The 22,883-nt window shown below is 45.0% G+C and overlaps 2 long non-coding RNA genes across 2 annotated transcripts in view; one reads left to right on the top strand and one right to left on the bottom strand.

Moving 5' to 3' along the window:
* LOC118012250 overlaps window positions 1-19,820 on the top strand; it is a 63,003-nt gene extending 43,183 nt beyond the window's left edge. Inside the window, exon 3 of the long non-coding RNA XR_004679654.1 lies at window positions 19,731-19,820. This is a non-coding gene — a long non-coding RNA (uncharacterized LOC118012250). The remainder of the gene's footprint in view (window positions 1-19,730) is intronic.
* LOC118012246 lies at window positions 12,647-22,349 on the bottom strand. The gene is made up of 3 exons (XR_004679653.1): window positions 19,832-22,349; window positions 14,056-14,371; window positions 12,647-12,803 (listed from the first exon to the last, which is right to left on the bottom strand). It is a non-coding gene; the product is annotated as an uncharacterized LOC118012246 (long non-coding RNA).
* Window positions 22,350-22,883: the final 534 nt, after the last annotated feature.

The raw sequence follows: 22,883 nt of genomic DNA, 5'->3' as shown, positions 1-22,883 counted from the left end.
CAGTTGCGGGGTGGTGCCACGGAGGTAGGGCCCGTCTCCAGTCCCGCTTGGGACTCCCACGTCACTGCTGGGCCTCTCCACTGGGGGCACTCGGGAGAGGGAGAGGCGCTGGCTCAAGCGCCCGTGGGCATTCTTGGTGCAGTACTGACATCAAGCAGAACTCCTCTGTTATTTAGTGAACCTTGTGCTGCCTTTTTCCTGGGAGTAAAGTTGGATTTTTATTTGGGACAGCATAGGGACCTCTTGTGCAAGTCTTCATTTCCCAGTGTTGCCAGACTTCCTTCCCAATCTTTGAGGCTCTATAGAGGTAAAGCAGGGCAAAGCATGAGCCCTTTGTGCCCTCAGTGTTTGTTTTGGGATATTGTATCTTTGGAACCTGTGGCATTTTTCTTTGGGTATGTCTGGATGAGTAGATGTTCCCCTCCTTTGTGCTCTGGGTCTTTTCCAAGTGTGGTTTTCACTTTGTGCCTCTTCCCCTAGGAGTGGAAGCATAATTGGCCTTGTGTTTCTCAGGGTCCTTGAAACCTTTCTCTTGGTCCTGCTATAACCTTTGTAAAGAGGGGTATGGCAATTTGTAACACTGCTCTCTTTTGGTCACCGAAGAATTAGGACTCCTAAAATCTTCAGGTCATCAGAAGGATATGCACACTTTGTTGTTTCCCATGTTTGATTTTCTTCGCTTGTGTCTAGAGATTTTACTTGGCCCAGTTCTGAGGTAAGTTAGTCAATTTTGTTGGGGCTCTTTTTTGTCTTCCAGACTAACTCGTTTGTGCCAGTGTCTATGCCTGATCCTTGGAGGCTCCATGAGACTAGAGGCATGTCTTTCTTGTCCTTCTATCTTTTTTGCAGGGTTGTTGGACTTCTTGATCGCAGTGCTGGTTTCCATTGGTCACCAAAGAATTTGTGTTTGCTTTTTTGAGGCTCCTTGATCAGGCTGGCCTTTCAGTGACTTCTTAAAATTTTCCATGTTGATAGTCCCATGCTGCACTGTGTCTGCTACTGGCCTACACTCAGCATGTTTCTTGAGCTCTTCGAAAAACCTAGAATGATAATGAAATATCCACAGATATGTTCTTATAGGTCACTGAGGTCTCTCATTGGGGAGTAATTGCATTTTTGTCATAAAGGCAGGCAAAGAGGATGCTACGTAGACCAGGCTCTGCAGGTTGGAGCGCTAGACTTTGAGGCAAACATCTACCAGCCCCAACGTGGCTATGATGGTGAAACTTCTTGTGTCAACTAGAGGGCACCTAGTTGGGGTTTTTTTCTCCCTTAGCTATGGGTGGAGTGAGAGGACTTTGAGTGAAGGGGTGGTTTGGCATTTCTGGTGCGATACTGCCTCCAAAATAACGAATTGGATATCATAATAACCTTGCTCCTGGGGAGGAGTAAGAAGAATGAAGTGTGGGCCAAGGAAGAGGGTCCCCAGGATGCCAAGAGATCCACTAGGCACTAGGGAGAGTGAAGCCCAAAGCCAAGTGAGACCTTGGAAACTCCAGAGACTGGCATAAGCAAAATCACATAGCATGGATTCTTGGCTGGCCCCACATAGGAAGCCAAGCCTCAGGACCCTTGGGGTCCCCATGCCTGTGCCAATCTAGAGGAATTCTCTCTGAAGGATCCCTGGTCAGCGTTTTGGGGGTCTTTGGCCACATTGACCTTTGCCTCAGTGCAAAAGCAAGCTTAGCCTGTGTTGGCGCAATGCCTTGAATGTCTCTTCTTGGCAAGCCAAGCCAGACTACTAAGAGCTCTAGAGTGGGACTTCTGTTGCTGCTATAGAAACATGCTAAGTGATGAACCTCTGTTGAACCCAGGATTAGATATGGAGCCTGACTACCCAGTGCCGAAGGGACCTGACACAGAATGAGAGCCCTCAGAGTCCAGAAGAGAACTGCCCTCCGGACAAATGAGTCAGGGTTGAAAGATACCTTCTGCTGAGCCTGAAATGGAATTAGCAGTTGGGGTGCCATCACCTGGGGTCTCCAAGGATTATGGCACAATCCTGTCTGCAGGGCTCCTGGAGCCACCTCCCTAAGAGCAGAGGACAGGAGAGGAGCAGAGTAATGAGGACACCCTGGCCAGTCACTTGCATTCAGAAGTCCTGAGACTCACACATGGAATGAGAAGGGACGGTCCTGGCTTCCATTCACCCCTGGCTCTCCAGGCCTCAACCCCATGCTTGTTCCCACAATGGGGGAATCACCAACAGGTCTGAAGACACTGCCTAAAACTCAGAGCTGTTGGGTTGAGAGAACCCAACCCTCCTCTCCCCGAGGTGGGCCACAGATGAAGCATGTCCGCCAAAGACAGGATCGAGGCGCATCCTCCCAGGCACACAGCCTTTTCTCGTAGACCGTGACTGTCCCTATAACCCACTTCTGGAAGACCCTCTTGGGTGGCTCATGCTCTTTGCCTAGCTCTTACCTATTGGGTGTCAGTAGGGGAGCAAGTCTCCGGGCTCTACTTCCTCCATACACGCACCTTGTTTTCACCCCTCTTGGAAGGGTGCTGAAACCCGTTCCCTGCCCCTTCATTTCATACGTGTGAGTCACTTGAATGTGGGTCTAGCTGTCCTTATGTGGGCTTATGCTTTCGGGGGAGGTCAACCTTTGCCAAGCCTTGGGTCCAGGTCCCAACATATGATCTGTTTAGTCCCAGTTTAAAGTGGTCTTGGAGAACCTGGCTAGGTCACTCAGTAGAGCATGTGACTCTTGATCTCAGGGTTGTGAATTTGAGCCCCACGTTGGGTGTAGAGCTTTAAAAAAATAAAAATAAAATGGTCTTAGTGTGCTCTTCTGGGCAGGACTGATGGCTGTACCCATACAACATGGACCCTGTGTGGGAAATCTCCGGAGTCTCCTCAAAGAAGAGAACCTGGGTCATACACCCATACACAGGGAAGGAGGCCAAGGAATAGGGTGGTTCTGGGCTACAGCATTTCTGACCACAAGTGCAGAAAAGAGACCTGGATCCACCCAGTCGGGAATATGATGTAGTGAAACTTGTCCCAGCATCTCCTGTCCCATCCCATCAGATGGTGAGTGGGTATCTATCTACATCCTGTGTCTTATGTGACAAGTTAGGCCTTCTCAGGTACTGTGGGGCATGGCACCCGGACTCTTTTAAGTGGAAGACAAAATACAAAATATAAAAAATATAACTCTAGCTCTAACCTGCAATCTGAATTGCTCTTTCTTGTCTGGGTCTAGTACCAAATGATCCAATTCTCCATCTTTCATGCAAAATGCTGCCCCTGAGAGGGTGACCACCTCCTACCCTTCCCGGGATTATATGGTTTTTGAGCCTGGAGCATCCAGTCCTGGGTTCCCCATGGCCCTGAGATCCCACACTGACCATGCTCACCTCCACATCAAAGGCAAGGTTCCACAGGCCAGATGTCTGGGAGTAGGAGCCTCAGCGCCCTTGGTTTCTTTAACATGGCGGCTGCCGAGGCCACGCCCCCGCAGGCCGGGGAGGCTAGAGGCCTGAGGGTAGGGCAGCCTGGTGCACTGGGGCTCCTTGTTGGGTGAGCCCAGCTCCATCCGCCCTGTGTCGCTTCCCCGCCGATTCTGGAGCTGTGCCCGTTTGCTGTGTCCAGCCCAGAAGCTTGTGGGTGCCCCAGACCCGCCCTTCCTCCCATCCCAGGCCTTTCTGAGTGGCAGCACAGACAGATGCCACAGGCCTTGCTCAAAAAGCTTCCACTTGATGGCACTGTTGCTCCAGAAAAGCCATCCTTGGTTGCTGTGGGGCCTTCCCTCCTCCCTTTTGTGTATTAAAAAGGGCTCACGGAGGCCCAGAAGCCATCTAACCCCAAACAGGGTTGCTATACTGGGGTGCGGGGAGGTAGTGGCTCTTCCTGTTGGGCTTATTGGCAGTAGGAATGTACCTGTGATGACAGCCAAAGGAATCGGCGCGTGCTTGGGTCTACGTCTCTTCCAGGAGTTTTATGTTCACATTTCCTGGGAGCAGGGACCCTGTGGTGGTGGTGATTTTGGTACACTTGTGACTAGACCTCCACGTGGGAGTGTTTGGGCAGAACCCTTGCTTTCTGAGGACATTGGTTCATAACGGTGGCATAAGTTCTTGATGTCCCCTTTTCTCCTTGAGGTATCGGCCTGTCTTCTGTACTCCTCCAGCTACTTCATCCAGCTTAAGGGCTCAGGAGCAGGCCCTAGAGGGTGTGGGCCATCGTGGCAGCAAGAAGAAATGACAGGGTCCAGGTCTGGTTAGAGAAAGGGAGGTGGGTTGCTCAGGCTCACCTCCAGGAGCCTCAGGCAGTCACTCTGCCATCATGTGCCCCGGTATGGTTGTGGGTGTGTGCAGGGTGTTAGGGTCCACGGGACAGGTGGAGAGCCCAGTGACTCTGTCCACACAGTCAGATGACCTGGGTGAGGGCCACTCTGTTCAGGAGACCCTGCTGGGACACCATCCTTGGGAATGTGTCCGTATTCCACTTGGAAAATCCACTTTCATTCACCCTTCATTCACTCATTTGTAAATACGTACATACACATAGAAGTGTCTGTGTGTTACATGCACAGTTGACCCTTGAAGACCATGGGTTTGAATTGCATTGACCTGAATTGCATAAGGCACTTAAGTATGCAGATATTTTTCAATAAATGCAATACAGCACTGTAAATGTGTTTTCCTTATGCTTTTCTTAAAATTTCTCTCCAGCTCACTTTACTGTAAGAATACACATGTGACAGTACAAAATAAGTGTTGTTTATGTAATTGGAGAGACCTCTGGTCAACCATTGTTATTAGGTTTCAGGGAGAGTGAAAAGTTGTACATGGATTTTCAACTGGGCGAGGGGACTTGTCAGCTTCCAACCCCCATGTTACTCAGCTGTCAACTGCATGTAAAATTTCCCTTCTGTACTCTTCCCTATAACTGCCTGGAGACGCCAGTGTGGAAAGCAATTTCTCCAAATCAAAGCAGAAATCCTTACCCTTGTGTGATGGCTGCTCCCAAGTTGTCTCCATCTTTCATCCTCCACCCCCTCAGTGGGGACCACTTAATTTTTGTCATGAATCTTTTGGGGTTCAATGATAATGAAATCCAACAGATACAGAGGGCATTCTCCATTTCCCTTGCCCTGACTCCCTAAAGCTCCTGTAGTAATAACACTCTTTTGCATTTGACTGCTCTCACAGCCAGGAAGTCCCCTGGCTTTGGCACATCTGTACAAAATCAATGTCCTGTTATACTTGATCTTTTATATTTCTTTTATAACAGTACCCAGTGTCTGGTGCCTTGGATCCTTCCTGGGGGCAGAGGCATAGGCTATTTCAGTTGTCCTTTCTCTTTGGACACTAGGTTCTCTTTTCTTTCTTGCTACTCTTCTCTCTTCAACCTGGGGCTTTGGCATCTGTGGTACAGTGTCAGGCTGCCTTCCCATCTGACCTGCGTGTGTCACCATCCACTCCAGAACCCGGGGGCCATCACTGGAGAAGAGCTAGGTCCTCAGGCCCTGTCCATTGTCTCTCTTGCTGTGGGTGATTCATCTTTCTCTTGACTCCAGTGACAGTGGGCTGCTGCAGACCTTCGTGTCTGGCTGCTAGGCGTTTCCCATTTAGACTGCTCTCAGTGACTGGGGAGAATGTTCTGGAAGTATGTGCTCCACGGGGCACTGACTGTGCCTCTCTTCCCATCTTCATCGTGTTTCCAGATGTCTGAGACAAACGTGGAGTGCAAAGAAATAGCCATGGATACTTTTCAGGTCCACTGCTAGTGTGCCTAGGTGGGGAGTCACTGCTTTCGTGTCATGAAGTCCAGGAGGATGCTAGAGAGACCAGGCCCTGCAGGATGGAGTGCCAGACTTTGAGGCTTGTGTCCCTTTACCCCAAAGTGGCCGTGATGGGTGAGCCACCTTGTGTTAGCCAGGCTGCACACAGGCTGCCAGTTTTTCTGTTAGCAAAGGGTGGAGGGAGGGGCCTTGGATGGAGGGGCAGGTCCGCATTTTTGGTGCAATACTGCCATCAAGAGGAAATGCTTTTGCAAATCTCGCAAACCTCGTACCATCACTTCCTGGGGAGGAGTGACAAAGGAGTGAGGCATGGGAGAAGGACGGTGTCCCTGGGAGGTGAAGAGGTCCACTAGGCACCGGGGTAAGCGTGGCACAAAGCTGAGTCAGGCCATGGGAGCATCAGAGACAGGCACGGATACAGGATCTTGGTCTCCAAACCTGGAGGTCTGACACAGGGAGCAAAGGTTTGGGATCTTGGTGGCTGCCATGTCTGGACAGGACTAGAAAAATCGGCTCCAAAGGAGCCCAGGCCAGGGGGCTGTGGGTATTTGGCCATGTGTCCCTTCCATTAGGCAAGAGAACACATTTGGCCTGGGTAGGCCCAGGGGGTTGAACCCTTTGTGTTCAACCTGTTTTCCTCACCTTGGGGCCAGGTCCTGATGTATATGGTCTGATTTCTCCCTAGCTTAAAGTGGTCTCCATTTGGGGCGCCTGAGTGGCTGAGTCGGTTAAGGGTCCATCTCTTGATTTTGGTTCAGGTCATGATCTCAGGGTTGGGGGATAGAGCCCCACATTGGGCTCTGCTGGGTTTGGAGCCTCCTTAAGATTCTCTCCCTCGGGGCGCCTGGGTGGCTCAGTCGGTTGGGCGACTGCCTTCGGCTCAGGTCATGATCCTGGAGTCCCGGGATCGAGTCCCGCATCGGGCTCCCTGCTCGGCGGGGAGTCTGCTTCTCCCTCTGACCCTCCTCCCTCTCGTGCTCTCTGTCTCTCATTCTCTCTGTCTCAAATAAATAAATAAAATCTTAAAAAAAAAAAAAGACAACTCTAAAAAAAAAAGATTCTCTCCCTCTGCTTCCCCCCACCTCCGACCCATTCCTGCTCTTTCTCATGCTCTCTCTAGAAAAAGAATGATAAAAAAAAAAAGTGGTCTGTCTGCCCCTGCTGCAGACTGATGGGTGCACCACAGAACATATACCCCACGTGGGAAATCCCAGGAGTCTTCACAAAGAGGATCCAGTTCATACATCTGTATATTGGGAGGTTGCTATGGAATATGGTGTTCCTGGGCTGCAAAGTTCCTGAAGTGTGTGAGGAGAATACCTGGATTCTCTCACTTTGGGGGATGATGTCCACCTCAAGATGCTAATCCTGGTCACGTCTGCTCCTCTTCCCTCCCATCCTTAGTGCATATCCACACCCTTTGTCATATGGGACAGGTAGGGCTGTCTGGGATATAGTGGGGCCTGGGCCTCAGATTCTTTTTAGTGGGAACCAAAGTAAACAAAACAACTCTAGCTCTAACTTGTGGTGCACTGGCATTATTCTTCCTTGTCTGGGCCTACTACCAAAATCATCAAGAAAAAAAATTTTTTTTTAAGATTTTATTTATTCATTTGAGACACAGAGATGCAGAGAGCGAGCATAAGCAGGAGAGGGAGAGGGAGAAGCAGGCTCCCCACTGAGCAGGGAGCCCGATGTGGGGCTGGATCCTAGGACCCTGGGATCATGAGCCGAAGGCAGACGTTTAACCATCTGAGACACCCAGGCGCCCCAAGGAAATTCTTTATCCTGTCTGCAAAATGCCGCCCTGACAAGGTGGCTGTCACCTCCCCTTTCTCCTGTTCCTGTGGTGTCTTGGCCTGGGCACTCCAGTCCTGGGTTCCTTGTTGCCCTGAGACCCGAGGAACTCCACTGGCCGAACTTGCTTTGGACTGAAGCCGAGGATCCACACGCCAGATGACCTGGATTATGAGCTTCAGGGACTGGGTTGTTAACATGGCGGCTGCCGAGGCCACGCCCCCACAGCCCGGGAGGCCTGCATTCTTTGTAGCCGGAGCTGGGCTCCATCCATCCTGTGTTGTTCCCTCACTGATATTGGAGGTTGCCAGGCTGCTGGGTCTGATCCAGAATGTTCTGGGTGCCCCAGTCCCACCCTCCTTCCCACCATAGGGCTTCCTCAGAGGATCCACAGACAGCATCTGCAGGCTTTGCTCAGAAAGTATCCCCCTGATGGCCCTGTTGCTCCAGAAGTGCCAACACAAGGCTTTTGCCAAGTGTGGCTGCTCAGCCTTTTGAGAATCAGAAAAGGCCCCCGATTGGGGGCGGTGGGGGAGGCTGGTGTTAAAAGTCATCCATGCTGGGCGCCTGGGTGGCTCAGTTGGTTGAGCGACTGCCTTCGGCTCAGGTCATGATCCTGGACTCCCGGGATCGAGTCCCACATCGGGCTCCCTGCTCGGCGGGGGGTCTGCTTCTCCCTCTCCCACTCCCCGTTTGTGTTCCCTCTCTCGCTGTGTCTTTCTCTGTCAAATAAATTAAATCTTGAAAAGCATGGATGACTTTTTTTTTTTTTTTAAGTGGGGTTGACTCTACTAGGCTGTTGGGGCAGGTCCTGGTTTTTTCCTTTGGGTTTCTTGCTGGCAGTAGGAATATCCATATAGACACTCAAGGAATACATCCATCACCACATCTCAGAGTTTTAAGCCTGCATTTCCTAGCAACAGGGACCCTGTTTTCTCTGCATTCTTGTGGCTGGAGATCCATATGGGTGTTCTGGGGCAGAATCCTAGTTTTCCAAGGACATTAATTTATAGCAATAGGTGTCAGGATGACCTGTGTGGTCCCCTGTTCTCCTTGAGGTATTGCCTCTCTTCTGTGCTCAGCGAAGTACTACATCTAGCTTTAGGGCTCAGGAGCCAGCCCTAGAGGGAATAGGCAATTATGGCAGCAAGAGGAACTGATAAGGTCCAGGTCTGGTTAGAAGAGAGGAGGTGGATTGCCCAGGCTCACCTCCAGGAGCCTCAGGCAGTCACTTTGCCGTTGGGTGCCCCCAGGATGGTTGTGGACAGGTAGGGGGCGGTGAGGTGCATGGGACAGTGGCCCCGTGGCTCCGTCTACACAGTTATGACCTTGATGAGGATCATTTGCTCAGCAGCCTTTTCTAAGCAGTTCTTGAGAGAATGTCTGTACTCTACCCTCAAACCCCCAGTCATTCGTTTATTCGTACATATATAAATCGTGTGTATATGGAAATATGTATTTCCAAACTCCTGTACTTTTCCGTAATGCCTTGGAGATGCTACTGTGGGTAGAAATTTCTCCCAAAGCAAAAGCTCTTAACCATTGCTTGGGGACCGTTCCCAATTTGTCCATCTGTCTTCTAATCCCCTTCCTGCATTGGGAACCTCTTGTTGTTTTTCATTGTGTATGTTTTAGCATTGAATGCCATTGACAACAATCAGACACAGAGGGCCATCTACATTTCACCTGTTTTTGCCTCCACAATGCTCACAGAATAATATACATTCTTTTGTCTTTGGCTGCTGTCCCAGCATCTAGGTGGCCTTGGCACATCTTGCCAGAGTAAACGTCCTGTTCCGCTTGAACCTGTCCTTTTCTTACAGCTACCCCGGGTAGGGTGCCTGTGTCTCTGCCTGGGGGCAGGAACATAGGTTATTTCATGTGTCCCTTCTCTTTGGACTTTAGATTTCTCTTTTCAGCCTCTTCTATGACAGGAGTGGCTCTGAGGCTGCGGACAGGTTTCTGTTTACCAGAGTTCAAGAGCACATGACCGGATACGTTTTCCAGTGTCATTGTCCACCCAGAGGAAATCAATCAGTTGGTCAAACTGTAAGTCAGCCACATCCTGGAGTAAATGCCTTCATCACCAGAAAGTCAATGTAGTGGGTCTGTTTGGGGCCAGAGAGGAGAAAGTTGGTGCCCATTTACCTGCATGTCACATGACCTGCTGGTCAGTTGAGGATCCATTTATAGAGAAGGATCCTAAGGATATAGGACTCTGAATTCTTTGGGTCAGGGTACACCATTGGTAGGGGGTAGGGGTGCAGGTCTTGTTTTGTTTCTCTCCCTTGCTTACTTAATAAGCTTTAAAAGCCTTCGGCTGAGATGGAGCTTGCAAGGCAGTTCCAAAGGAAAATGGCCTTCATCATTGTGAGCCAGTGTTTAGGGCTTGAAATGTCCATGTCATTTGTGATAAAATTGGGTTGGTGGGAAATGGGAAAGCCTGGTAATGAGTCTGGGGCTGGGGTACTTTCTGAATTGATTTTCGCCGATGTGTATACTACTCTGAATATGCTAAAAACCACTGAATTGTTCACTTTAAAGAAGTGAATTGTACAGTATATACTGCAGTTAAAGCAGTACTCAGAGGGAATTATAATTGTATGAACATGTATTTTAAAAAAAGAGGAGACTTTAAATCAACAACCTAACTGTTGATTTTTAATCTTAGAAATCAGAAGATCAGCAAGCTAACACAAAGCAAAAGCAGAGAGAAGGAAATAATTAAGGCAAGGATAAAGGAAATACAGAATAGGAGAAGAAAACTAAAAGTCAGTTCTTTGAAAAGATTAAATTGATAGATCTTTAGCTAGACTGAATGGAGAAAATAGAAATAACTGAAGTTAAAAATGTAAGGTAAGGGGACATTATGGCCTATGTCAGAGAAATCAGATGAGTGACTGGATTGTATTATGAACAACTGTACTCAACAATTAAATAATAAGGTAAAATTAGTAGAAAGACACAAGGTACCCAAAGCTGACTCAAGAATGTATAGATGATCTTAACAGACCTTTAGCAGTTACATATTTTGATTAAGTAGTTAAAAATCTCCTATCACATACAATTCCAGGACAAGATGTCATCACTGGGAAATTTCACCACTTAAAGAGTAATTGGCACTAATCCTCAAATCTTCTAATAAATTGGGAACACATCTGTATTAGGGCTCCCCAGAGAAATTGAGCCATATAGAGAAATGGAGAGATTTATTTTATGAAATTGGTTTGTGTGATAGTTGAGGCTGAGAAGTACAAAATCTGCACGGCAGGCTGGCATGCTTGAGATCCATGAGATGGAGTGTTAATGGCAGAGTGGAGGTAGAATTCCCTCTTCTTTGTGGGACTTCTATTGTTTTTCTCCTATGGCCTTCAACTAATTGGATAAAGCTCACCTGTCTTGTAGATAGTAATCTGATTTAATGATTGAAATGTTAATCTCATCTAAAAATACCTTCACGTCACCATTTAGATTGGTGTTGGACCAAACATCTAGGTGCCATGGCTTAGCCATGTTCACACATGAGATTAACTGTCATAGCATCCTATGTCATTCTTTGAGACCAGCATTACCCTGGTACCAAAGCCAGGCAAAAATAACACAAGAAAACTACAGGCCAATATCTTGTCTGACTATACACATAAAAATCCTCAGCAAAATACTAGCAAACATAATCCAAGCATATTTAAAGAAAGATTATATACCAAGATCAAATGAGTTTTACTGCGAGAATGCAAGGGTGGATGAACATGAGGAAATTAATCCATGTAATATACACATAAATAGAACGAAGGTGAAAACCCACGTGATCATCTCAATTGATGCAGAATAACCCCTTGACAAAATACCCTTTTTTAAAAAAAAGATTTTATTTATTTATTTAACAGAGAGAGACACAGCGAGAGAGGGAACACAAGCCTGGGGAGTGGGAGAGGGAGAAGCAGACTACCCATTGAGCAGGGAGCCCGATGCGGGGCTTGATCCCAGGACCTGGGATCATGACCTGAGCCGAAGGCAGACGCCCAACAACTGAGCCACCCAGGCGCCCCTGACCCATGACTTTTAATTGGTTTGTTTTGTCACTCAAATGTACACTTGATAATACTGTAGGTCACCATGTCAAATCCTGATAATGAATTTTTCAAAGGTGCAGAATATAAGGTCAACATGCAAACATGGTAGTGTTGGCCATAAATGCAACCACATGTATCTACTTCTGGTCGATGGAAGCTTACACACAGACACTAGAAAGAGAAGGCAATGTGAAGATAGAACAGAGATATGTGGCCATGAACCAAGGGATGCCAAAAGTTCTGGAAGGTGGAAAAGGCAAGGAAGAAATTGTCTCCTGTAGCTTCTAGGGAATGTGGCCCTACCAACACCTCAATTCTTCTGCCCCCCAGAACTGTGAGAGAGAAATTTTTGTTGTTACAAACCACTCAGTTTGTGGTAATTTGTTGTGGCAGCCCTAAGAAACTAATACAATTATCCTTACACCACTTTAATTCCTTTTTACCTTCTACACGAATTTCATGTTCCCTATTGCATTTCCAATTATTTAGATACTGTACTGAAAAAGAAACACAAGATGGTGAGTTCACAAAGGGAAAGAGTCAGCAATCATATTCTCTTAACATCATACCATACTTGTACACAGCTATGCAGTTACTTGCACATTAATGACAACCAGTGCCTAGAAGATGCCCTTTGATCATTTGACTTTGTGGAAAAACCTCTAGTCAGGGTTTTTGCCTTTGATTATTAGACTCCAGTCTGGAGAATCTAGTGCTGCTATTCAAGAATCAATACATGGAGTTCAGGTTTATATATTTATTTCTGCTTTGTTTCGTAATTTAGAGCAGACAGTATGAATATGGAGCAGGACATCCCTGAACAAAGGTAATAGTGGATATAATATGCCAGTTAGTAGGGGCTCCTGGGTGGGCTCAGTTGTTAAGCGTCTGCCCTCAGCTCAGGTCATGATCCCAGGGTCCTGGGATCGAGCCCCGCTTCGGGCTCCCTGCTCCGCGGGGAAGCCTGCTTCTCCCTCTCCCGCTCTCCCTGCTTGTGTTCCTGCTCTCGCGATCTCTCTGTCAAATAAATAAATAAAATCTTAAAAAAAAAATAATATACCAGTTAGTAGAGGTAAAGGAGTTGGAGGAGGAGGAGCAATTCCTAGGGGTAGAGGTGGTGCTGGGAGAGCTGGTGGCAGGGAGGTCCTGGAATTTATGAGCAACCTCCAAGTCCATGTTCCTATAATATAAATAATTCAATGTTTAAATACTTTTAATAGAATATGCAGCCCAGAGTGCACAGCAATAGACACTTGTGACTTCACAGATTATATACTGCATATCAATTTATCAGCATTCAGTGACAGTACATGCAAAGGACTTGTATAGATATTCGATGAGCACTTTAAACACTACACAGTGACTACTTCCGCTAACACTCTGATACTAGGAGAGCTGGCCTCCTCATCAAAAGCCTTGTGAAATAGTACTGCAAAATAATGAAAACCTAGATTTCATGATAAACCTATGCAAAAGGGAATTCCTCTATCCGGCTGGGACTGTTAGACTAGTTGGTTCACATATGGATAATACAAGGTCATGGGTTGATCCCTAAGGGAGCAGAGCGCCAAGAGTCCGTCTTACAGCAGTGGGGACTGAGCTGTTTTCTAATACCAATAACTAAAAATAAGTAATATCCATTTGCATAGGAACCATGCTTATCAAAAATTTTTCCTCACTTTTGATCGTCATTAGGAGTCCATAATGTAGTTAGGAAAACTAGTTTGATCTCACTACTTAAAAAGAGTTACCAAACTAGGAATTTAAGTGACTGATGCAATGTCTTGGATTTAATCAGTTCTAAAGCTTAGACCTCCTAATAAAGATTTTAAGTGTAATGGGATATTTTGGCATAGATAACTTTATATATCCACCTACATTTCCTTTTTTGACATGATGGTAGTTGAGGTTTAAAGAGTTGTAAAAAGCTTCTGGAATTATTAAAATTATTGAGGATTTTCTTTTTGCAAGGAATTAACCATGGACCCAATTTTTCAAATCATCATGAAAATTTCCTCTCAGCAATATCCAGGCCAATTTAATGAGCTTTTTCCCCACCTGAAAAAGATACGTTGTTTTGAAAAATCTTATTTGTAGAGTTATTGAAACTAAAATGCGTAATTGCAAGTCTGGTTGTGGTCACATTTTCCTTCCATCTGACAAGATCATTTTCTTTTATTTATTTGAGACAGAGTGTGCACGAGCTGGAGGGAGGGAGAAGATGACACTGAGGGAGAGAAAGAACCTCAAGCAGACTCCCTGCTAAGTGCAGAGCCCTACTGGCCTGGATCCCAGGACCCTGAGATCATGACCTGAGCTAAAACCAAGAGTCAGATAGATGCTTAACCAACTGAGCCACCCCGGCGCCCCTAGATTATTCTCTACCATTGAACTCAGTGTGACAGGACAAAAAGTCTATGTAGCTTCATTACCTTGGTCTGATGTTGCTGGAATTCTGTTCCAAGGTCTTTGAATTTTTATTCCTTGAAGCTCATCTTGAACTTGTGGTCAGGTTCTGAATTCACTTCTGTGCATTTATCACCACTATGAATGTACAGTTTCAGGAAGGCCTTAAATAATAATACATGTTAAATGGAGGATTATTTGCTTGCTGAAGTCTCAGACACTCAGAAGTTCAGAGTTCCTGATTATTTTCATGACAGTTCTCTGTGGAGGCAGGGCTGGTGGCCGTCGTGGTAGCAAGATGAAATACACCCCTGACTTAAGGTAAAAAACCATTTCTCACTTCTGGAAAATAAAAATGAAAAAAATGAGAGGACAGAGTAGTTTTTCTTCATATACCGTGACCACATTTATTTTTCTGTTGAAAATTGATTGTACTTAACTTCTAAGACTTAATTAGAAAGCGAATCCTCATAATAAGCCAATGGCTCAGCAGGAATTCTCATTCATGCCTGGTGGCAATGCTAAATGCCACTTTAGAAGACAGTTTTCATACAAAAGTAAACATACTCTTAAAAAGATTTTTTTAGAGAGGGTACAGGTGGGGCGAGGGGCAGAGGGAGAAGCAGACTCCCCTCTGAGCAGGGAGCCTGACGTGAGGCTCTATCCCAGGACCCTGAGATCATGACTGAGCCGAAGGCAGACGTTTAACCAACTGAGCCACCCAGGTGCCCAAAAGTAAACATCCTCTTACCATAAGATCCTGCAGTTGCACTTACTGGTATTTATTTACCTGAGTGAGTTGAAAACATGTCCGCACAGAAGCCTGTACGTGAATGTTTATAGCAGCTTTATTCGTAATTGCCAAAACATGGAAGCAACCAAGATGTCCTTCAGTAGGTGAATGGATAAATGAATGGTAAATGTAAATGGAATAAAAGAAATAAACAGTCAAGCTACAAAAAGACACCGGGGGATGGGGGAGGGTGGCACCTGGGTGGGGTCCTGGGATTGAGCCCTGCATCGGGCTCCCTGTTTGGCGGGAAGCCTGCTTCTCCCTCTCCCACTCCCTCTGCTTGTGTTTCCTCTCTCACTGTCAAATAAATAAAATCTTAAAAAAAAAAAAAAAGATCAGTAGTTAACAGGGATTCCACAGGAGGGATGAGATGAATAGGTGGAACACAGGGAGGTTTTTTTAGGGCAGTAGAACTCTGCTGTATGATAATGTAATGGTGGATACATACCCTTATGTATTGTGAAAACCCACAGAAATACAACACAAATGACTGTGGACTTCATTACCCCTTGTAACAAATGTACCACAGTAATGCAAACTGATAGTAATAGAAGAAACTAGAAGGAGGGAGTAGGTGAGGGATATGTGAACTCTGTACTTTCCAGTCATTTCTTTATAAACCTAAAACTACTCAGAAAATAGTCTATTAATTTTTAAAAAAAGCTATCAAGCAGTTCAGTTTCTTAACTGTATAGCCTTGAAGAGACTGTACTGATAGAATGCTCAAATGAATGGACATTAATGCAAATTAGAATCTTTCTACTTCAACCTTCATTCTCTAGCATCCAAAAAGAGATGCTTCTGAGTGTAAAATAGTTAGGTCTTCTGAGATGGCTGAAGCAAACCAGTTCCATGAAATGTTATGAGAATAAAAGTGGGAGGTTAAAATATAGTACTAGACCAGAGAGAGCATCTGACAGGGGTGATGGGTTCCAGAATATACCACCCCAAAGTATGTCTCTTTGAAACAGGGACTGTTTTAAGCTAAAGGCCACTGAGAACCAGCCAACATAGGAAAGGTTCCAAGAACAGCACAAGCTTTCTTTTTTTTTTTTTTTAAGATTTTATTTATTTATTTAAGAGAGAGAGAATGAGAGACAGAGAGCACGAGAGGGAAGAGGGCAGAGGGGGAAGCAGACCCCCCGCTGAGCAGGGAGCCCGATGCGGGACTCGATCCCGGGACTCCAGGATCATGACCTGAGCCGAAGGCAGTCGCTTAACCAACTGAGCCACCCAGGCGCCCACAAGCTTTCTTTTGTAAAGGAAATTTCCATTGGTAAAAAGTCTCTCTCATTACTATTTAATTCTTTCCCTAGCTTTATTGAGATATAATTGACATATAACATGGTGTAAGTTTAAGGTGTACCATGTGATTTGATATACATATATCAAAGATAAACATACATATCATGAAATGATTACCACAATAAGGTTTAGATAACATGCATCACCACTATGTAGTTACCTTTGTGTGTGGTGAGAACTTTTAAGATCTCTTGGCAACTTCGCCGTTAACTATAGTCACCATGCTGTACACCAGATCCCCAGAATAAATAATTTTATTATTATTTTAAAAAGATTTTATTTCTTAGAGAGAGCACAAGCAGGGGGAGCGGCAGGCAGAGGGAGAAGCAGGCTCCCCACGGAGCAGGAAGCCTGTTGGGGGACTCGATCCCAGGACCCTGGGATCATGACCTGAGCTGAAGACAGACGCTTACAAGACTGGGGTAGCCACCCAGGTGTCCCTTATTCATTTTATAATTCGAAGTTTGCACCCTTGGACCACCTTTACTCATTTCCCCCACCCCTGCTTCTGGTAATCACCAGTCTACTCTGTTTCTTTGAATTAGTTTCTTTTTTAGATTCCACATATAAGTAAGGTCATACAGTATTTGCCTTTCTCTGACTTCTTTCACTTAGCACAATGCCCTCAAATTTCATCCATGTTGTTGTAAGTGGTCACATTTTCTTTTCTAGGACTGAATAATATTCCATGGTGTGTGTAATATATGTATATATCACATTTTCTTTATTCCTTTACCATTAGACACCTAGGTTATTTCCATGCTTTGGCTATTGTGAATAATGATGCATCAGTGAAGATGCAGGTGCAGGTATCTCTTCAAGATAGTGATTTTATTTCCTTCGGATAAATACCCAGTAGGAGTGCTGAATCATATGGTAGTTTTATTTTTAATTTTTTGAGGAGCCTCCATACTGTTTTCCATAGTGGCTATACCAATTTTATATTCTCACCAACAGTGTATAAGAGGTCTCTTTTCTCCACATGCATGCCGAACTTAATGTCTTTTATCAGCTTTTATGAATGCAGAAGGCATGACTTAAATATGCATTAACAAACCCTTGTTTACCATACATTTCCTGGTTACCCTCCCATACCTTGCCTCCACTCCTTCACCCCTCACCAGAAACCCAAACTTCCTTTTCCTTGTTTAGCCTAAGGTGGTTTTTATAAGCCCAAATTCAAACCACCCCTTTGGGTTACTCATCGCTGGGTACTCCCAATGTGTACTTAAGCTATGCACATGTTAATAAAGTTCTGTTTTTGTCTTGTTGAGATTTTCCTCCACCAGGGACAATGATCTGGTGCATCCTGTCCCAGCCCTACCTCATCAGGCTTCTAAATAGGTTCAAATAAGCCTGAAAATTTGAGTGAACACAGCCTAAGTCTGGCTCTATCAAGATAGATAATACTTCCATCTTTTTTTTCCCTCTTTGTTGCAAATGTCACCCTGGGTCATTTTGGAAGGTCACACACATCCCAATGATGTGATTTCTGTTTCTAAAAAAGATACATCTTTCTAGTAGAATTGTCTGAGAGTCTGTGGAATAAAAATTTTAACTGTTAGGAAATATTCATTCCCAGCATAGATTTGGCCTTTAGAAATTATAGTCATTTAGATCCAACCCTAAAGAAAGATTGGGTGAGCAATATGGATAATAATAGTAATGACTGGGATCAAACCTGAAATATTACTTAATAATTATTTCATCCATTCATATCTGAGTCCCTGGAAAATATCCCACTGTGGCTTATCCAAATCTTCTCTAGTATATTTAAATTTCAAACACTCCTCAAAGTCTTCATGGTCAGTCAGTGACCTTGTTTCTGGGTTCACTGAGAAGATGTGACCTTGGTCAGCAGCTTCACTGCTATCCATGTTAAGATTCCTCTGAATCCGGATCGCCTGGGTGGCTCAGTTGCTTAGGTGTCTGCCTTCAGCTTGGGTCGTGATCCCAGGGTCCTGGGATTGAGTCCTGCATCGGGCTTCTTGCTCAGCAGGGAGCCTGCTTCTCCCTCTGCCTGTGCTCTCTTTCTCTCTGACAAATGAATAAATTAAAAAAAAAAAAAGATTTCTCTGAATCCATATTCCCATTTCCCCTCCTCTAAAATTAACTTCTCATGTGCTTTTTGAGCATAGTGCCCAAACAAGGACACCGTCCACTATTTCCTTCTGTAAAAGGTTTATAGCTACATTTGCGGAGAGGCGCATAACCTACTTGTAATTTAAAAATTAACCACACCAGTCCTATGTGAGCGGAAAGAGGTCTTCTTGGAAGTCCACTAATCTTATCCTCTCTTCTTAGTGATGAAGCTACGATCCAAGAAATATAAATGACTTAAAACCACAACCAATTGGTGGCAAAGTTGAGCTCAGATCTTACAACGAATTCATTATCATTTTATTACTACTTTATATTGCCTCTTTTTTTTTATTCTTATGTTAATCCCCATACATTACATCATTAGTTTTAGATGTAGTGTTCCATGATTCATTGTTTGTGCATAACACCCAGTGCTCCATGCAGAATGTGCCCTCAATACCCACCACCAGGCTAACCCATCCTCCCAACCCCCTCCCCTCTAGAACCCTCAGTTTGTTTTTCAGAGTCCATCGTCTCTCATGGTTCGTCTACCCCTCCGATTTCCCCCGCTTCATTCTTCCCCTCCTGCTACCTTCTTCTTCTTCTTTTTTTTTTTTCTTAACATATATTGCATTATTTGTTTCAGAGATACAGATCTGACTTTATATTGCCTCTTAAAAGGACTCAGAATAAGAGAAGGAATCCAGATAGTCACTGGAAGAAAGTTCTTCCATTTGATAACAGAATAAAATGGAGCAAACATTGCTAAGAGGGTAATTTAAAATGGAGCCAGGAGGACACTGAAAAAGTGGGACCTATGTTTCCTGTCTCAAACTCTCAGAATTGGTGCTGACTTCAGCTAAAAGCCAAGGCATCTGCTGCATGTTCGAATTGAACATAAATGGGGGTGCCTGGGTGGCTCCGTCAGTTAAGTGTCTGGCTCTTGATTTCAGCTCAGGTCATGGTCTCAGGGTCATGAGATCAAACCCTGCATTGGGGGCGTGGAGCCTGCTTAAGATTCTCTCTCTCGCTCTGACCCTCCCTCCCCTTGCTCACATGCAGGCATATGCTCTCTCTAAAATAAATAAAAATCTTTAAAAAAGAATTGAACATAAATGGACTTTACACCTAGCACTACTCTTAACAACCAGTCACATTTCATTCAAAACAACTTATGTAAATGCCCTCTTTCCTCCTTAAAAACCCTCAGCTTTGTCTCTCCAGAGCACACTTTTTTTTCCCCCCCCCAAGATTTTATTTATTTATTTGAGAGAGAGAGAATGAGAGACAGAGAGCATGAGAGGGAGGAAGGTCAGAGGGAGAAGCAGACTCCCCGCCGAGCAGGGAGCCTGATGCGGGACTCGATCCCGGGACTCCAGGATCATGACCTGAGCCGAAGGCAGTTGCTTAACCAACTGAGCCACCCAGGCGCCCCAGAGCACACTTTTGATTTCAGTTGACTCTGTCTCCCAGATTGCAAATCCCAAGACCCCCAATAAACGTACAAATTTTATTTTGCAGATTGCAGTTCTGCCTTTCAATATTACATGGTGTCAGGAGTGACGTCCAAAGTGACCAGTCGCCATCTCCAGCACCGCCATGGATTTGAGTGAGGTACCTACAAGAGTCTATTTCGTGCCTCTCCTCAGTGGCTTTGGGTCATGGTGGTTAAGTCCTCTTGGTCCTGAACCTCGAGGTGTAGGCCTTTAGTTGGGTGTTCTGTCTTGCTGGCTTCCATCTTCACTCATATTGGAGAGGATTCTGTCTTCACGTTTCCTAGTGGAAGATTCCTGTTTAGTAGTCTTCTGAGTACTAACTCATGGGAAATCCTGCTTCTAAGAAGGGCTTATATGACCAACCCTCTTCTGGGACTCCTGCAGGTTTTATGTTTAAAGAATATGGTCCTTCCTGCTGTAAATTTTTGCCCTGTTGGACTCCTATTACCTGGGATGATTTAAAACTCCACTGGCTATGATGGGGCAAAAATTAGTTCACTTGCATGCACAATTGGAAAAAGGCTATAAAGCCAAACAAAGCCAGTGGAAAGCTTCTTTTAATTGGTATCTAGAGGCCTTAAAAAGAAAAACTGAGAAGTTTGCTTCCCTTCAGGCAGTTAGCTTCCAATTCAGATCTTTCCAAGAGGCTTCCAAAATTAGAAAAACAGGCCAAATCCTGACAAACTTCCCCTTCCTTCACACTCACCCACCACTCCATCTCCTTTTACTCTATATCTATCCTCAGCTCAACATCCCTTATACGCTGGAGACCCTCACCCCTCTCCAGATCCTATGGGACCTAAAGCTCCCCTTTACCCCCATCTTATTGCTGCCCCATCTAAGGTTAAGCCTGGGGAAGCAGGAGTTGCCTAGACTTCCTTCCCTCCTGGTCAAAAGCTGAATTACGGACCACAGCTGAAGAATTCCCCAAAGCCACTGAAGATCTTTATAAATTTGCTGAGGAATTTGCCATTGTGATCCAAACATATGAACTTTTTTTTTTTTTTTTTCTGATTTAAATCAACTAATCATAATCCTAGTTGATGGAGGACAGGCTAGGAACTGCATGCATCTAGTTGAGGTAACACTAGATGATTTCTCCAAATGGAGAGCCACTGACAGAACAGAAGCCCTTTAAGTGAGAAAGAGACTCTGAAACTATTCCTAAGGCTTTCCCAAAATCCACAGATAGGGGAAAAAAATTCAACAGTGTATTCAAAAACCTGAAGAATCTGTTCTCAATCATTTTAACCAACTAGAGACGATCTTTCCCAAAAACTCTGGCCTTTCTGCTATCGATCAAACCACTTATACCATTTTTAATTCCATCTTTGTTGATGGCTTAGTTGAAGAACTGTCGTTCCTCATAAAGAGAGTTTATTTAAATTGGCGGACTATGCAAACTCCTGATCTTGTTAATCTGCCAGTCCACTAGCTTGACCTTATTCAGAGACTAATAAAAAGAAAGCCACCTAGATTATGAACCTTTAGTTCCAACAGTTAAGAACTAACCAAAGTAAACGCCCATTCAGGGTTGTGGCACTATTCCAAAAGGTACCTGTCATTACTATAAAAAGCTGGAACATTTAAAAACAGATTGCCTAAAACTGAAAAGATTGACCCAAGGCAAGGTTAGTCAACCTTCCCTGTCTCCATTTCAAGTACCCCAGGGAAAGGATCCTTTCACCAATCTCAACAGTAGAGCTGCTCTGAGGACTTATGGAGGCAACTTTATCCCTGTACCCCCCATAGTTAGATCAGTTAGATCAGTTTCTCCCAAAGTATTGGTTTAGAGGAGAGGGAAAATCCCCTCTCTCTATTAGGGCTTTACTAATACTCTGGTTTCTCTTCAGATCGCATAAATCTTTCGCCTTTTTCTATTAGGGCTTTACTTACCAGTTTTAGACCCAACCAGTGTCTTCTGTCCCCTTCCTCAAACTGTACAATTGTTTGGGGTTTCTAATCACTCTATGACTGTTTTAAATCTTTTCCCATCCCATTCCAGCTGGGACCTATTCAGAAACATCCATTTCTCCTGACTCCTTTGGCTCCCATTCACTCACTAGGTCGAGATTATCTTGAAGCCCATCAGGCACACATCTCCTTTTCACAAAAGGCTGAAATATTTTTAAATACGGAACCCTGAAATCCAAATCTTCAGGAAAATCCCAAAACCTTAAATCCCTGTCCTTTCTCTAAAACCCCTCCCCAGAACCTCTCCTAGCTCTGTCCCTGAGACACAACCAGTATCAGGTACGTCCATTGCACTGCCCATCAAAATGTAAATTGATAAAAGTACGTACTAAGGCCATCCAAGGAATTAAACCTACCATTTGAGGACTGTTTACAGAAACCTGTAACACCCTCATCCTCCTTGTCTGTAAACCACACGGAAGAGGATTGAAGTTTGTACAGGACCCCAGGGCAATCAATAATATTGTTACTCCTCAGCCCTCTGTAATACCCAGTCCTCACACCTTGCTCATAGCCATTCCTCCTAACAGCAAAACCTTTACCACTGTAGACCCTTGCAGTGCCTTTAGCATACCTGTTGACCCTGAAAGCCCATTGTTATTTGCCTTCATCTGGGAAGGGCAGTATGCATAAACTTTTATGCCACAGGGCTACACTGAAAGCCCCACTTATTTTTCTAAATGCTGAAAGCAGACTTTTTTTTTTTTTTTTTTTTTTTTAAGATTTCTATTTATTTGACAGAGTACGTGCACAAGCAGGGGAGCTTCAGAGGGAGAGAAAGAAGCCAAGCAGGGAGCCCGACATGGGGCTCAATCCAAGGACCCCGGGATCATGACCTGAGCCAAAGGCAGACACCCCACCAACTGAGCCACCCAGGTGCCCCGAAAGCAGACATTTTAGACATAGAATTCTCTGAAGGCTCTTCCCTGTTACAGTATGTGGATGACCTGTTTCTTTGTTCTCCTTCTCAAGAGGCTTGTACTGAAGATAGCCTTCACCTTCTAAAGGCCCTGGCTAAAAAGGGATGTAAGGTGTCTAGGGAAAAACTGCGATTTTATTTGCCCCAGGTTAAATACTTGGGACACCATAGTTCAAATCAGGGATTACTCCTTGATCCAAATAGAGTCCAGGGACTGTTGTCTTGCCTACCTCCAGACACCAGCTACGCAGATTTGGGGGCTTAGCTAGATCCTGTAGAAATTGG

Source organism: Mirounga leonina, unplaced genomic scaffold, assembly GCF_011800145.1.
Source record: "Mirounga leonina isolate KUSES-001 unplaced genomic scaffold, KU_Mleo_1.0 Mir_101664, whole genome shotgun sequence".
NCBI classification, from domain to species: Eukaryota; Metazoa; Chordata; class Mammalia; order Carnivora; family Phocidae; genus Mirounga; species Mirounga leonina.
This window is presented reverse-complemented; position numbering and strand designations above follow the sequence as displayed.